General features: G+C 35.7%; 1 non-coding gene and 1 pseudogene across 1 annotated transcript; one reads left to right on the forward strand and one right to left on the reverse strand.

Annotated features, from left to right (window-relative positions):
* Window positions 1-2,010: 2,010 nt before the first annotated feature.
* Window positions 2,011-4,087, reverse strand: LOC140854148 (zinc finger BED domain-containing protein RICESLEEPER 2-like; annotated as a pseudogene).
* A 12,208-nt stretch (window positions 4,088-16,295) lies between these two features.
* LOC140854176 (small nucleolar RNA R71) lies at window positions 16,296-16,402 on the forward strand. Its single transcript, XR_012137310.1, has one exon. It is a non-coding gene; the product is annotated as a small nucleolar RNA R71 (small nucleolar RNA).
* The last annotated feature ends 2,084 nt before the right edge of the window (window positions 16,403-18,486 follow it).

Genomic DNA, 18,486 nt, shown 5'->3' on the forward strand with positions numbered 1-18,486 from the left:
TTTTCAAAGTATGAGGCCCGAGCCCGACCCGGGCCCAATTGGGCCGGTCCGAAACTAATTGGCTTTGTCTGAATCTAATTGGGCCGGCCTGAACCTAGGTTGTTATTTGAACATCATAATCTTGTAGGCATTGAATATTAAATAGTAAAATGGAGCTTTCACTTGAATATTAAACAACAAAGTATACAAGAGTTTTTTTTTTTTTTTGATAAAAATAGAGTTTTCACTTAAATATTAAACAGCAAAGTATACGAGAGCTTGAAATCTATAATAGATGTTACACAACAAAGCCAAAACGACACTACAAAAAAGGATAACAGCATTGCCCCTTGAATTAGTATTGATGTAGAGCATCCAGAAATCTCAAATAAAATTGCTAGGGGAAAGATGTCGTTGACCTGTAGTTCTGGGATAAGGCAACCAAGTAGTAACAATAATCGACCATGAAATACAAATTAGAATTCATTAGCAGCTGAATTCGGATATTGCTTAGAGTAAGATAGACAGTTTGAAGACAGCCGTATCAGTAATATTTAAAGCTGAAAATATGTTTTTGACACCTTGTTGTGAAAAAGATCCTTGAAGTGAAACAGTAGTCCTTTGATTTGGCAAATAAGCTGGTTATTCTTATCTCCTTTCTACGCTTATTTCCACATGCTAACACATGTATTACAGCAATCCAGTTTTATGATCAATTGAACCAAAACTCCTCCCAGTTGTGCCGTTGCATGATTTGAGCCTGTATATGGGTCATTGAATAACCATCTTAGAGTTGACTTGCTATAAATAAAACCATATATGCAGATGTGTGGATAATGAAGAAGCTGTAAAATAGTGAATAAAAAGGGATGCAGAAATTGTAATGGATAAAGGAATAAGCTCCGATTCCATCAAGCTTGTAGAGGAAGTAAGATTGATACCAGCAAACCCAGTACATTATCTGTTGATGAAGAAGACCAACCCTGTACATTGTTATGGATGTAGAATGGGATAATAAAAGCTTGATGGGAATTGATTTTGATCTCAGAAAAAAAGTAAGTTGAGAAAAATATTACTTTATTTCTTATTTAGATCTCAAAGTTATGACCCTTATGACATCTGTGAAGACATTTTTCCTCAAAATAAGACCGCAAATGATACATGTCCATATAACAAAAAGAAAAAGAACTTAGCAATTTTATGCTTTTGCATTTTTTTTTTTTTTGGTAGAACCTGGAACCAAAAGCTCCCCATTCAAAGATAAAGGTTCAGAAACAGAGATTCAAAGATGTGATTATAATAGTTAAGAACATTACTCAGAACATTAACCCACATACCCTACATGAATATGTAAGCCAATCAGCAAAAAACTATGTTCAAATAGAATGCTAATACTAGCGGAACCTGTGTACATAAATATCCCAATAGTTTCTACCTTAAGACTTCAAAAATCATCCAAAATGGAGAATCCCAAGTAAGTGGCAGTTTAAACAAAATCTGCATGTAGATCTCCCTGTTACTCCAGTCTTCTTTCCCTAGTTTTTCCACTATGATCTTCCTGCAAAATAACAGCCAGTTCATATGGAATAGCCTCATTAGTGCCCAAAGAAAAATCTGTTTGCTGAGCTAATTTGGCAATGAGATCATTAGTGCCCATCTACACTTATCACACACCAATTATTTAAGAAAAAAAGAAAAAAAGAAAGAAGCAGCTATATACTTCTGCATTCAAGTTGTGATACACTCAACTGTCTTCAAAAAAACTTAATCAATCAGAATGCAATATGGTCATTTTTTAATTTACTTAAAGAAAGAGATTGATGAGCGCATACCAAAATACAAGAAGCAACCTCCATCTTCATTCATCCATTATCATGAAAATCTGAATTTAGAATAAACTAAATAATTAGAAGATAAAAAAATTTAAATATAAAAATTTGTAACTTCATATAGATTAAAATAAATTTTAAAGATGCTTACATAATATTATATCCATGTCCCAACTTTACTGCTTGGCTCGCTCTAGGATGCCATCATCCATAATTAAGCTACTTGTAACAGTTAACACACATATCAATCATAAATCTTTAAAATATAAATATTATAAGTAAATAAAAAATATAATATAAATTTAAAATATTTATATATCTTCATTATATTGTTCACGAAGTCAATCTTGAGCACAAACTAAGGCCTCAACCGTAGATGGGCTCAATGAACTCCGATACTGATCTATAACTTTACCACCAGTGCTGAATGCCAATTCTGATGAAACAGTAGAGACTGGAATAGCGAGAATGTCTCTTACTATTTTTGATAATATAGGATAGACTGCTGTATTGCTTTTCACCATGCCAAGATATCAAACTGCTTGTCCCTCAAATCAAAAAGTACATCATCATCTAAATAACTATCTAGATCTGATCTCTTTGGTCTTTTCGAAGAACTTTGATTTCTAAACTGAACAAAATCTATGCCAAATTTTATTTTACTCAAATTAAAAGAAGAAATTAAATTTATACTCCTTTGTCCATCAAAATCAGCTGTTAACTCACTTGAACCTATAGAAGGCTATATTCTAGTTGCATCTGCATACTCATTATAAAATTTATAAAAGCAAGCACGAATATCATCAATCTTCTTCTTGCTTTCTTCTGCATCAAATACCATTTGATAACAAAACTCTATAAATATCAACTTTCATCTCGGATCCAAAATATAAGCAATGATTAATAAAATATTGCACCTGAGACCAATATTTGTTGAACTTCTTTTGCATCTTATTTGTCAACTGCTTTAGTATATCATAATTATCATTGGTATCAACACTCCCATTCATCAATAAAGCCCTAATTCTCCAAACTTTTTTTATATAGAAATTAGATGTGGGATACTTGTAACCAGAAAATACTTTAGTAGCATCTAGAAAGCCTTCTAAAAATTTAAAAATTACATCAGTTTGTTTTCATTCATCGTTGCTAGGATATACACATGAATGCTCAGTTGCATATCTAATAAAAATATATTCATAAATAATTACATCAGTCAACATTTCATAAATAGAATTTCATCTTATAGCAACATCCAAATTGAATCTTTTTTTAATAGGAAGTCTCATATATTGTGCAATTTCATTAAATCCTTGCATTCGAGATGAGGATGCAGATACATATCTGATAATCTCTCTTATGCATTCAATAGCTTTATGAATTATTTTCATTCCATCCTTAACCATAATGTTTAATATATGTGCACAGCATCTAATATGACTATACTTCCCATTAAATAACATTCCGTAAGAAAAATGATCTTGAATCCTTCTAATTACAGCATCATTTGTAGAGCAATTATCTAAAGTAATAGCACACATTTTAGAATCTAGTTCTCATTCAAGAAGGCACTTTTCAATAGCATCTTCAATTGTAAAACTTGTATGAGAGTATGGTAGTTTCTTAAAACTAATTATTTTCTTATGCAGAATAAAATTAGAATCAATATAATGTGCTGTGAGAAAAATATAACCAATTTTCTGATTTGATATCCAAATATCAATAGTGAAACTAACCCGAGAACTTAATTTCTTAAATATATCAAGTAATTTTTTTCTTTCTACTTGGTATAAAGTCATATAGTCATTTCTTACTATCTTACGATCAACAATATTAAACAATGCCTGAATAGATCTCATAAAATCTAAAAAAATAGGATGCTCAATAATACGAAATGGAAGCTCGGCACATATGATAAATTTTGCAAGTAATTTTTTGTTCTCTTCTTGATTGAATTTAAAAGACTTCATCGAATCTTTTGAGCTTGCTACTATCAATATTTGATTAACTAGATTCTTTTGATATTTCTTATAAATATTTTCAAGATGCCATTTAAGATGACTTGTTCCTTCTTTCATACTACCACTTAATATCTTTTTACAATATTTGCATATAGCTATTGATCCATCAGATTTTCTTTCCTCAATAAAATGAGTTCATACCCAAGATCTTTTTTTAGAACTTTTGTCACAATCAATTTTAGAATTATCTTTATTTTTATCACCTTCATTCCTTATATGTTCCACAGTCTCATTTTCATCCATTTTAGATTCAGACATTAGTAAAACAATCTACATAAATAACATTATAAATTACTCAAAAGAACTACTTAATATCAAATTACAGCATAAATCAAAAACTATCAGAATAGAAAATCCAATAGAAAAAGCATTATGCACCGATCAACCAATACTTAATAGCACTATAGCAACACATGGCTAAAAGAGGATTTAAAATTTATGCCGCCTGATATCAGTCAAAACCTAAAAGATTAGATGAAACATAATGAGGATTTCAAGGAAAAAATAAAAATTTATAGGTAAAACAGTTCTTAGAGTTAAATAACTTCTAAAATCATGCAAATTCACAAATACTGAGCATTTTTCATTTTAACAATGCCCAATGCATCAATGCAAAGATCTTGACAAATAAAGAGTTATGCAACAGCACATGGCACATAATAGATAAAAATGAAATCAATAAAACACAAAGAATTGCATTCTTTCCTTAGGCAAGAGTGAGGGTCCTCCATTTTTTTCATAATCATGATTATACTGTAGAAGTTCATCCTCTAATATCTGTTTGTTAGATGGCCTTCACTGATTATATCATGCCTATTAAAAATATGGAACTGCAGGTTATTAAGCCATATTAGAAATGAAATGAATGCACATAGAATTCTTGCCTGAATCCAAAAATTCTATCCAACAACCAAACAACAATAATCCTGATCTTTTGAGACAATCCAGTAATTTATTTCCAATAGCAGAGCCAATAAATGAGGTTTAATACTCTAACGGAAAGAAAAAGAAAAAAAAAATCATATTCTTGACAACAAAACTAGAATGCAAACTAAAAGATCATTACCACCACTAATAAATCCTAAGCTACCCAAGATCGAGAAACAGAAAGCCTTAGAAGAATCTGAAAGTCTATTTGAACCCCAATAGAAAGGAGAAGAAAAAGAAAAATCAATATTTTCAACAAACTAGAGTTCGAACCATAAGACCATTAACACCACATGCAATCCCATGATCTTATCAAGATTGTGAAATAAAGAATCTGAATACTCTACCAAAAATCCTGACAAAAGATGCTGATATTTTCAACCTAGATATTTTCAACCAACAGTTTTAGAACTTCGCAATAAGTTCTAAACATAGACACCACACAAGAATCCAAGAACCCTGTCCTATCTTTGAAAAAATGAAAAATAAAAATTGGACTATGGGGGAAGATAGAATCTTGGAGTCGGTGATAGAGAAAAACTAAAAGATGGAAGATGATGAGAGATCTCTCCGCCTGAGCATCGCCATGGGTCTCTATGTTTTAGTGGAAAATGGAAGTCGGAAGATGATGAAGGTCGTCCGAAAGTCCGACGAACACTGGTGGCCAATGGATGAAGACAAGACACCTTTGTCAATGATGGGAGAAGATGAAGACGATGATGGCCGGTGGACGGACAAGGACCACGGTCCACAGCCAGGGGCTAGGGCATTGAATGGAAAATTTGGAAAGAGTCGGAAGATCGAAGATGAAAGGCCAGGAGCTATCCGCTCACGGAGGGTAACTCATAAAAATTAAGGAGATGAAACCGGGTCGGGCTAACCGGCTGAAATTCGAGCTGGGTTCGGATCGCAAATGATGGGCTAAACTTCGAGCTGAGCCCAGGTCAGACCAAGGATATACCCGAGCCTGATCTGAAAGATAAATGGGCTCTATAATTCAACCTAAATCTGGTCTGAACTGTTTCAGGCCTAGTCTGAAGTCTGGCCCAAAGTCGGGCCGGTCCGATGGGCTTTAGGCCGGCCTGAGCCCACTTCCAGCCCTACACGCCAGTACCCATAAGTGACATGGCATATGGATGATGATGTAGCATAATGGATCAAAAAATTTTATTTTATCGATGTGGCATAGATGATGATGTGACATTTGTTGTGAAATTTTTTTCGAAAGTATTTAACACCAAGTGATACATCAGTACCCATAAGTAATGTGACATATGGATGATGATGTGACATAATGGATCAAAAATTTTATTTCACTGATATGATATGGGTGATGTGTGGCATCTGCCATGGAATTTTTTTTGAAATGTCCAATCATCAAGTGATACATTATCACTCATATATCACCTCATTATCTATATACTATTATATTTTTTATTCTCTAAGTTTTACAAATATTCTTATATAGTCCTTATACTTAAAAAAAAAATTTAATTAGGTCCTTTGATTTTCAAATGTAATTTAATTTAACCTTTTCGGCATGGTGACAAAGAAGGTAATAATTCTGATACAGAACAAGTCATTAGATGTATTTAAAAAGCTAAAAATGATAGTGGTATCCAAAACAGAGAGGTTGGATCCAAACCTGAAGATAGTCACAAAGCAGATCAAGTTCAGAAATTTTAAGACCACCATTGTAAACATAGCAACGATAATGGAGAAGTATGTGGGCTCGATGTTATCAGTTTCACTATTGTCGAGCTCACTGCCACTATTGATTTTTTTTTAAAAAAATAATAGGCTGATAATCATGGACTATATAACTAAGAATCTTCGATGTTTGCTCCAGTTAGAGTACAATGATCCTCTAATTTTTAAATATGATTTAATTTAAACTAATACGATCTCAATACTTAAAATTAATATAAAGAGGTCATATATAAACTAAAAAAATTATATAGATTATATATTATTATATTATTGATTATATATTATTATATTATTGATTCCATTATCGTTGATCTCTGGCAAGTTGGTCGGCTGCGAGCCAAAATATTGCATCTGAGTGCTTGATGGTAGGGAACCTGCAAGGTAAAATCTGCTTACCAGAAGTTGTCCGGTGGGGGATCCTCCGATGTCTAAATTAGTCAGAAAAAGAGAATAATTGAAAGAGCCAAAGAGCGAGAGCTATAAATTTGTGATCAGAAAACTTATCCAGTCTCCCTGCTTACCACTTTATATAGGATGAAGAGTGTCGTTATTGTGTAACTCCTATCCCTAAAGTTTGGAATGTGGGGATCATGACATTTAGTGGGCGGTTATCTCATTAACCATCATCAAAATCAAGTAACGAACCATTTGTGGGCAATTATTACATCCCACGATCATGGATAGTTAATACCTGCTCCGAATAATTGTTGCTCGATTCTTATTTTTTTGGAATCAAAATAGTCGGTAAAATATCGAAGAAGTCGTTAGTCAAACATTAATAGTGTGTTGAACTTAGTCGGTCAAATCCCGACTTAGTCTTATTTCGTTGATTTAAGTCGGCTCAATTCGTCAGGTTATATACTTAGTCGGTAGGGAGATGAGGACAAATGTTAGTCGGATAAGTGATGAGGATCTATCCCAACACTTACTCCTGGCTCCTGAGTTCGATGCTGTAGCATGATCGGACGAAAGGAGTTAATCAGTGTACGGATCTGAGTTATTTTTTTCGACGAACTTCATTTATTATCGTCTCGAAAAATGACATCCAATCATTCGATCATTTCGTGAAGCATGCAGTCATTTTGTAGATTCGTAAGATGCACGTCGGCCCTGTCACCTCATAGGACGTATAGCAGTTAATGTTGTGAATCATCCGAAGTAGGCTTCCATAATGATTATGGAAGATCAGACGATAGAATAATGATTCTCGAGTAGTCTGAGTCAACCACATGTCAGCCGATTATTTGTTCAATCAATTTTTATCCAGATTTGGCTTATTTGGCAAAATCACAAGGTGGTGCGTTGAAGAGTCACAAAAATAATCAGCCAGGATTGCGGCCATGTGTCAGAATCTTCAATGACGGTAGGATTTTCTACGTTGATCACGACCGTCAAGTGTGCCTATAAATAGGGAATCTTTTTCCCTTCAAGTCTTTTTCTGGTTTTAGAGTTTTTGCCTCTAGTCCAACTTTTTCAGCCTTAGTTGCGTGTAGGTTTCATCTCCTTGAGGCCATTCTGAGCTTCATCGTCGTCGGCTTCTTCATCTTCGTCGATTGTTTCTTAAGGTCGAACTTTTCTTCCTTTCCCATCCTTTTCAATTTCTTAGGATTTTTTCTTAGGAATAGCTTCGTTTGGGAGAGAATCCGAAGATGAGAATATTATGGGAGACCAGCATTCTCAAACTCTGATTGTTCGGAGGAAGATCGAGGATGTTCCTTGAGATGCTCCTGAGGATGTTGCTTCTTCTCGATAGAACCGTCTAGGTCCTTAGAAGTTGGATGATCAGTCAGCTACTGAGAATCTTTTTGGACCTCTTTATAAGAGGTCCTAGTTGTCTGAGGCCGACGTATAGTGGCTAAGGGATCATTATCACATCCTTAGTCGATATCGACTGTTGTCACCTGACGAAGATAGTTGGATTGTCCATCCTTTAGATGGCTACATTACCGTTTGTGAGGAGTTTCTTCGCTTGGGACTTTGATTTCTTATGCATCATTTTCTTACCAATGTCTTCGACTTGTATAATGTCATTCTCACTCAACTTACCCCTAATTCCATTAGGATTCTCTCTTCTTTTGTTATTCTTTGCCACCTTCTCCATTTTGAACCGAGGATTTTCCTTTTTTGTGCCCTTTTGTCTTGAAGAAACATCCTCGAAAAAGCGGATGGTGGTTTTTCAGTCTCTGATATCATTGTCAATTCATTACCAGGCTTCTCTCTTTCATTCATGGATGGAAAAATAAATTCTTTTATGTTAGCGCCGACCATCCATGGGGTTTTAGTTGAGTTTGGACTACTCCCAACCTTTCTCTAAATAAGAATGAAGTAGTCCTTGAAGAAGATCGGGAGCATTACGATTTACTGTTCGGCGTCCAAGTTCCCACCTTATGGGAGCTCCTCGAGGAGTAGTCGTTGTATAATGTCAGGATAAGTCCAGTCCACCATTTAGGTAGATTTCATTTTGTGAATTTTCTAAATCTTTCTGTCAATTTTCTTCTAATTCATGGACTGACTTTCTTCATTGGCTTGTAGGCCTGAGGATTTTGACAGAGTCAATTCACTATGCCGTCAAGAAGAGGCCAGGTTCTGGGCCTGACAGACCTTCCTCAGATCCATCGAAGAAGCCCCGAGAAGGATCTCTCTCTTGGACCTGAGGAGCACACAGTCGCCATCACCACCCCGAATCCCTCCATCAGTATAGACTTCATCTCCACCACCAGCTCTAGTAGTATCTATCAAACAAGATGATGATGTCATCGATGGCGATGAGGGCCCGACGAGGCTCATCAGTGCAGTTCAGGCACTACCAACATAGGACGAGTTGGATGTCGACCGAACGATGGTGGTGGAGACACTGGTCGAGGGAAGGCTCCAATGCCTCCCACATTTACTATCGAGCTCGACCCTTTGAATTCTTCTGAAGAGGCATACATCATCCTCGAAATACGCATTAAGATGACTGACATGGTGCTTCGAGATCATCGACTTACTAGGGAGTTGATGAAAATGGTGATGCTTCCTACCGACTGGAAAGAAAGGAAGGTCCGCTCAATTGAAGAGATCATATTGGGCTCCTATGTGTCATTAATGTCGATGAGTTTACTATCTTTCTAATATTTGATTATCATTTCTTCTACCAAACTATTGACTTAGCAAGATTTATTTTTGTAGCTGGCACATGACGTAATGATTTTGTTCAAAAGGTTGACCGCCTTTGGATGGCTCAATCGCCAGCTAGAAGACAAGGCTTAGACTACTAACGCTTAGTGTAAAATCCCTACTCATGATCTAGCTTCATCGCAAACCCTAGAAGGGATGCTTAGCTAGACATGATCTAAATCTACTTACAAAATTTAAATACAGAAAAATAAACTACCCTAATTTCATAATTTAAACTAACCTAATTGCATAAAATTAAATTGCATAAATTAAACTATCCTAATTGCAAGAAAAATAAATTGCATAATGTAAAGAGATGAAATTGCATAAAAAGAAGATTTTATATATAAAAAAAATTTATTACAAAAACCTCAAAGCTCGAGGCTTGAAAAGAAAGCTAAAAACCCCACTATCTAGGGTTACAAGCTTGATCGGAAGGAAGAATACATAAAACAAGGGCCTTTGGGGGCTTTTTATAGGCATTTGGGGGTTATAAGGTTTTCAAAACTTCCGATGTGGGACTAAGAGGTTTTAGGGGGTTTATGGTGCGCCGATGGGTCCATGGTCCATGCGCCTGTTGCTGTGGACCAGGCGGCTAACCAGATCACCAAATCAGTTGATTTTTGACCAATGTTGATCTGATTTGACTCGGGTTTGACCCAATTGAGTCTTCTTTCTTCATTCTTCAATTCCTGGGTCAATTTAACTCCGTTTTGCATAAAATTTGCGCCGTTGGAATCTTCTTTCCTTGTTCTTTCTATTGATGATCTCTTCTTCTGCAAAATATAATAACAAGTATCAATTTCTTAATAAAGTTAGATAATTTAGATATTAATTGATACTTTTTATGTCAATTTGTGACATAAATCACACCCCCCAACTTAATCATTGCTAGTCCCTTAGCAATGTACCAAAATAAGATCATATTCCAAAAAGATCCTTCCTTTGCAAATTAATTTAAGATCGAAATTCAAGAAGTTTTCTAGTATTACTAAGTAATGAGCTTCGAATTAGAATCGGTAGTCAGTCTACTTAGAAGCTTTCTTAGAGTACACTTAAAGTTTTATAGCACTTGTGTGAGTGATAACTAACTTAGTATTTCAGTATTAACTTGTACAGGCCAATTGTATCATTTTTCATAACTTAGTTCGATTAATTTTCTATACACCCCAGATTAAACAAAGAACTAAGGTAGCTTTCACACTGTTTTTTTTTTTTTTTTTTTTTTTTTTTTTTTTTTTGCTGAGCATCCTGGCCTTCCCACCACCGTTTGACGCGAATCTCAACACTTGACTTAGGTGAAGAGACCCGGTTACTAGGCTTAGGGCAATCCACATTTACTCTGTGTTTTGCATTTTATTTCAGGCAGGTAGCTCTTTCCTTAAATTCAAATTTCTTCAATTGGGGTGTAGAGAAAATTATCTAATTTAAATAATACTCAAATCCTTAATTGGCCTTACAATTAACACCTACTTTACCTTGTTAGTGTGCATGTGCAATTGGAAGTGCTAATAGTCTTTAAATGACCTAAGCCACCAAGAGTCTAACCAGCTAATCTTCTCCGTGACTCACTACATTAGCAAATACTTTCTAACTTACTCTTATTTCTTTTATAGATTAATTTATTTCATATATATATATATATATATTTTTATTATTTTTTTATTTTTTTTTTACATAATATATTAAATGCAAGAAATAACTCATAGTGGAAGGAAAAGGAAATGATAACACCTGATTTTGTTCAAGCTCTCCCCTCAACTTGACCGACATTGTCCCCAATGGAGTTTATCTAATTTATTTGTCCTAAGCAAACTGAAAACAAAGAAAGCATTAGAAATTAAATAAGCTGGGTTGCCTCCCAGAAGCGCTAAGTTTTATGTCTTCAGCCAGACCAAACCTCGAAGCAACTTAATCAGAATAAGTTGGTTCATAAAGAACCATGGCATCTTCAACAGTCTTGACAGGTAATTTCAAGAATGGTTTTAATCGTTGACCATTAACTTTAAAGATAACACCATTACTTGGGTTTTCAATCTCAACAGCCCCGTGTGAAAAAACTTCCTTTACTAAAAATGGTCCTGTCCATCTAGACCTAAGCTTTCCTGGAAACAGATGTAATCTAGAGTTATATAAGAGCACATTTTGTCCGATATTGAAAGTTTTTCTTATAATTGATTGATCATGAAATGCTTTGGTTCGTTCCTTGTATATCCTTGCATTTTCATAGGCTTCATTTCTAAGTTCTTCTAATTCATTCAATTGAAGCTTCCTATGGTTTCCAGCATCGTTCAAATTTGTATTTAGTTGTTTGATGGCCCACATGGCTTTGTGTTCTATCTCAATAGGCAAGTGACATGGTTTACCAAACACAATCCTATAAGGAGACATTCCTAGATTGGTCTTGAAAGCGGTTCGGTATGCCCAAAGTGCATCAATTAATTTTAAAGACCAATCCTTTCTATTGGCATTAACAGTTTTTTCCAGGATCTGTTTGATTTGTCGGTTTGACACTTCAACTTGCCCACTAGTTTGAGGATGATATGGTGTGGCCAATTTGTGGGTGACATTATACTTTTTCATCAATGTTGCAAAAGGTCGGTTACAAAAATGGGTTCCCCGATCACTAATGATTGCCCTAGGAATACCGAAACGGGAGAGAATATTTTCTTTAAGAAACTTAATGACCATTTTGCTATCGGGTGTTCTACATGCAATTGCTTCTACCCATTTTGAAACATAATCAACTGCTACTAGAATATATTCATTTCCAAAGGAATTTGGAAATGGTCCCATGAAATCGATCCCCCAAACATCAAAAACTTCAACTACCAAGATTGGGTTGAGTGGCATCATGTGTCGCTTGGTGATTCGGCCCATTTTCTGACATTGAGCACAATTTTTACAATATTCGTGAGCATCCTTAAACAAATTGGGCCAATAAAAACCACATTGGAGAACCTTAGCAGCAGTTTTCTTAGACGCGAAGTGACCCCCACATGCTTGATCATGACAAAAAGATAAAATATTCATGACTTCGTTATCTGGGATACACCTTCTAATAATTTGATCAGGACATTGTTTAAAAAGATAAGGATCATCCCAAATGAAATACTTCACTTGGGCAAAGAATTTATATTTATCCTGCTTAGTCCAATGAGAAGGTATCTTGCCTATGGCTAAATAATTTACAATATCAGCAAACCAAGGTTCAGTAGACAAAGACATGAGTTGCTCATCTGGGAAAGATTCATTAATGGGTGGTTCACTAGATGGTGCAACTGGAATTCGGGACAAATGATCTGCTACAACGTTCTCAGTGCCTTTCTTGTCCCTAATTTCTAGGTCAAATTCTTGAAGGAGCAAAATCCATCTGATTAAACGTGCCTTGGCATCCTTCTTTGCTAGGAGATGTCTAATGGCTGAGTGATCGGTGTAAACAATGGTGTGGGTCCCAACCAAATAAGATCTAAATTTTTCTAAAGCAAAGACAACGGCAAGGAACTCCTTCTCAGTTGTGGTGTAGTTAAGCTGCGCATCATTTAAGGTTTTACTTGCATAATATATCACTCTAGGCAGCTTATTTATTCGTTGACCTAAGATTGCGCCCACAACATGATCGGACGCATCACACATTAATTCAAATGGTTCAGACCAGACAGGAGGATGAATGATTGGAGCTGATACAAGTGCATTTTTTAGAAATTCAAAGGATTCCAAGCACTCATGAGTAAATTCAAATTTAGTATCCTTTGCCAAAAGATTAGTCAGTGGACGTGCTACTTTGCTAAAGTTGGCAATAAACCTTCTATAGAATCCAGCATGACCTAAAAATGAACGTATTTCTTTCACAGATTTAGGTGGTGGAAGACTTGCAATTAGATCTATTTTGGCCTTGTCCACTTCAATCCCCTTTTTAGAAATGACATGGCCAAGAACTATTCCCTGTTTGACCATAAACTGACATTTTTCCCAGTTGAGAACTAGGTGCTTCTCCTTACATCGTTCTAGAACTAATTGCAGGTGATTCAGACATTCGGAGAAGGTTAGACCAAAAACAGAAAAGTCATCCATAAAAATTTCTAGAAATCGTTCTATCATATCTGAAAATATGCTGATCATGCATCTCTGAAAGGTTGCCGGTGCATTACATAGTCCAAAGGGCATTCGTCTATAGGCAAAAGTACCAAATGGACAGGTGAATGTAGTCTTTTCTTGATCTTCAGCGGCTATGGGGATCTGGTTGTAACCGGAGTATCCATCAAGAAAACAGTAAAACTCTTGTCCGGCTAGTCTTTCCAACATTTGATCAATAAATGGCAAAGGAAAGTGATCTTTCCTTGTCGCAGCATTCAACTTTCTATAGTCTATACAGACCCTCCATCCCGTTTGGGTCCTAGTTGGGATAAGTTCGTTTGCATCATTTTGGACCACTGTTACCCCAGATTTCTTGGGTACTACTTGAACTGGGCTTACCCAAGAGCTATCAGAAATAGGATAAATTATTCCACTATCTAGGAGTTTCAGAATCTCCTTTTTAACTACATCCTTCATAACTGGATTAAGCCTTCTTTGGGCTTCTCTTGTTGGTTTAGCCTCTTCCTCTAAGTATATTCTATGTTGAACTATAGAAGGGCTTATTCCTTTGATATCTGCTATGGTCCAACCTATTGCCTCTTGATTTGCTTTTAGAACTGACAATAACTCCTCCTCTTGCTTGGGATCTAGGTCTGATGCAATAATTACAGGCAAAGTTTCTTTGGGTCCTAGATATGCATACTTGAGATGTTCTGGGAGGGGCTTAAGTTCTAAAATGGGTGCTTCCTCTATCGATGGTTTAGGTGATGAGTTCACCATCTCAATGATTGGTTCAGTAGGAAGTGTCGATTCCTGATTAATCTGATTTTCTTTAAGTATTTCATTGACATCCTCAGACTCATGGATTAACCAGGGGTTAGACTCTAGGTCGACTTCATCATCACTAATGTCAATGGATTCATAAATACCATCTTGGACTACATTGACATCAGCATGAGAAGAGGATTCCTGTTCTAAGTTAAAAACATTAAGCTCAATGGTCATATTCCCAAAGGATAACTTCATTAGACCATTTCGACAATTGATTTCAGCATTGGCCGTAGCTAAGAATGGTCTTCCTAAAATGATAGGTATATGTCCTTTAGGATTCGCAACTGGCTCAGTCTCTAAAACAATAAAATCTACAGAAAAAATGAAATTTTCAACCTTTATCAGAACATCCTCGACCATTCCCTTAGGGATCCTGAGAGATCTATCGGCTAACTGTAATGTGATCCCAGTAGGTTGAAGTTTTTCTAATCCTAGTTGTTCATACACTGAATATGGAAGGATATTCACACTAGCTCCTAGATCTAGCAAGGCCTTTTTTATATTGGTTTCTCCAATAACACAAGAAATTGTTGGAGCTCCAGGGTCCTTATATTTAATTGGCACATGGCTAGATAGGTATGAACTGACACTTGCAGCCAAAAATGCTTTCTTTGGTACATTAGTGGTCCTTTTCCTAGTGCAGAGATCTTTTAAAAATTTGGCATAAGTTGGAACCTGATGGATTATATCTAAAAGAGGAATATTAACTTGGACTTGTTTAAATACCTCTAAAATTTTGTCTAAATGTTCAGATTTATTGGATTTCAGTCTGTTTGGAAAAGGAGCTCTAGGACTTTTAAGTACTGGACTAGGTGAATTTTCAGTTTCTGGTGCTTGAGGTTGAAAGGTAGTAGTTTTAGAAGGTGACTCGGCAGATGAGTCATCTATATCATCAAGTGCAACTACCTTATTGTCTATTTGTTTTCCTGATCTTAAGGTATGAATGGCATTTATACCATTAACTTGGTTTCCTTGTTGGGGTCGTGGACCATTTTGGTTCCTAGGATTTGGCTCATGTTGGCTAGGTAACCTACCATGTTCTCGTTCACTAATGGTCGAAGCCAGCTGACTTACTTGCATTTCCAGACGGGCTATAGCTTGGGTGTTATTATTTATGAGTTGACCCGTAGTTTGCATAAAGCTGGTATGTGTTTTCATCATGGCTTCTAGGCTTTTCTCTAAAGAGGTAATTTTTTTGTCATTATCATGGAAGCCTGGCGGGTTGTTCATCACTGGGTTGGACCTTAGATTTTGCTGATTGAAATTTGGATTACCTACATTAGGATTCTGGGACCATGAGAAATTCGGGTGATTCCTCCAACCTGGGTTATATGTGGGTGCATAAGGATTGTTCAATGGTCCTTGATAGGTGGCATTCACCTGTGCACACTCATTCGAGTAGGAACATTCTTCTAAGACATGGTCTGGTGCATTGCACCCTTTACACATGGGTGCAGATATTTGATTTACATTGGCTGGTCTTTGTAATTCTAAGGCTTCCAATCTACGTGTTAAGGTTGCAATCTTGGCCTCTGATGCTAGGGTTGGTTGAATTTGATGCATTCCTCCTCTTGAAGGTGTAGCTTTATCAGGTTCCCTAGTTGTTTCCCACTGTAAATTTTTCTCGGCTAGGTCTTCTAAGAATTGCCAAGCTTCAGTAGTTTCTTTGTCCATAAATTGGCCTTGGCACATGGACTCTAGCATGGTTCTTGAGTTTGAATCTAACCCCTCATAGATGATCTGGCATAGTCTCCAAGTTTCTATTCCATGGTGTGGGCATTGGGTCAAAAGATTCTTGAAACGATCAAAGTACTTCCAAAATGATTCACCAGCTAGTTGGTAAAATTGATTTATTTCATTCCTAATCCTAGCTGTTTTATGATGGGGGAAATACTTTTTTAAAAATGTTCTCACAAAGCCCTCCCAAGTAGTGACAGAATAGTTTGGCAGACTATAAAGCCACTTCTTAGCATTGTCCTTAAGGGCAAAGTTGATTAATCTAAGTTTGACCTCATCCTCTGTTAATTGCAGTTTCATGGTTGCACATACCTCCTCAAATTCTCTAATAAATATATAAGCATCTTCTAATCCTGTGAATTTTGGAAGCATATTTATGATTTGAGGTTTGATTTCAAAATTGTTAGCTGTGGGTTGTGGCAACCTGATACAAGATGGTTGGATGGAGCCAACTGGATAACACAAATCCTTAAGGGTCATGGGTTGGATTGGTTCAGCCATTGGAACAACAGGAGTTGACTCAATTCTAACTAGACGACCCGACACTCTTCTCCACACACGAGGTGTACGGTTCTCGATGTTTATACAATTTTTTTTTTTTTTTTTATAAAATTTTTATGTATAAGAAAAAGAAAGAAAAGAGAAAAAGTTCTAAAGAGAAGATCCTAAGGAGTCCTAAATCTAAAGAAAAGTAACCAAATTAATTTAAATTTTAAATTTTTTTTTTTTTTCAAACAAGTGAATCAATAAATTAAACTCAATCTATCCTAGGGTTAACCTAAATCTAGACAGCTCCTAACTGTTCCAAGATGACCCTTCAAACCTTCCAAGTGGAGATTGATCAACTAGTTAGCCAGGTAAGTATAAGAGGTGGGAGGTTCACTCATCGTTGCCTTTCTAGACACCAAACGAGTTGGCCAGGCCAGCAATTGAACCAATTTAACAAACCACCCTCAGGGACTTGCCTAGACACCAACTAATCAAACAACTCAAACTTGGTAGAACTCTTAGGGTTCCTTGTCCTATTGAGCTCGAATTCCTTAAGGTTGACGTCTAATTGATTTTAAGATTAAAAGTCTAGGTAATGCAATATGATGGAGATGGTTTTTGGGCTAAGGAAGGGTAATGAAATCCCCACCTTATCTTGTTAATGGGTTGATGCCCTTAGATTAATTATGAAAATGCAAATACAAATAAACAAGATGACCAAGAATGTAAAAGATTTTAATTTAGAATTTTTTTTTTTATTTTGATATTTTACTTCACGATTATGAAATGTCTTTTGTTTTGTTTTATATATTTTTTTTTTTTGTGATTAAGTAAATTCAAATGATTAGGTCTAAAAGCAAAAGTAATTAACTAAAAATAATAAAAGAGAAATTAGAAGCGTACCTGAGTTTTCCAGCAATCACCAACTAAATATAGAAACCTAAAGAAAAAAAAAAAAAAGAGAGTTATAACGCACGAAGAACAAATATTTGAAAATAATTTAAAACGCCAGATCCCCGGCAACGGCGCCAAAAACTTGATCGTTCAAATCTTAAAATTTGTAAATAAAACCGCAAGCGCACGGTGTGCAGAGTAGCACGACCAGCGAGTACGGGTCGATCCCACAGAGACTTGGTTTTAAAAATGATTTTCAAATCTATGCTCAAGCGAGCTTTAACAAAAATCGAAAGTCGAAAGTTGTTTGCTAAAGACAATAAGACTAAGGATCTAGGGTTTTTGAATCCACTAGATCTAGATTAGGAAATTCTACCTAGAATTTTTCTTATTGATCCTAACGACTACTCCTCTTGTCTTTCCCAAGCATAGATTATGAAGGGACTAAGGCCCAACGATAACCCATCAAGATTCTTTACAGGAGAGTAGTAACTAGGATCCCTTAGGGTTTTCTCCTCCTATGCACTGAATCAAGCATGAACTATGAAGGGACTCTGACCCAACTGTAGTTCATCAAAAATTCTTGGCAAAAGAGGAAGAAAAAGAAACCCTAAGAAAAAGAAAGAACCCTATGTAAAATCCCTACTCATGATCTAGCTTCATCGCAAACCCTAGAAGGGATGCTTAGCTAGACATGATCTAAATCTACTTACAAAATTTAAATACAGAAAAATAAACTACCCTAATTTCATAATTTAAACTAACCTAATTGCATAAAATTAAATTGCATAAATTAAACTATCCTAATTGCAAGAAAAATAAATTGCATAATG

The sequence above is a fragment of the Elaeis guineensis genome, chromosome 15 (genome assembly GCF_000442705.2).
Source record: "Elaeis guineensis isolate ETL-2024a chromosome 15, EG11, whole genome shotgun sequence".
Taxonomy (NCBI): domain Eukaryota; kingdom Viridiplantae; phylum Streptophyta; class Magnoliopsida; order Arecales; family Arecaceae; genus Elaeis; species Elaeis guineensis.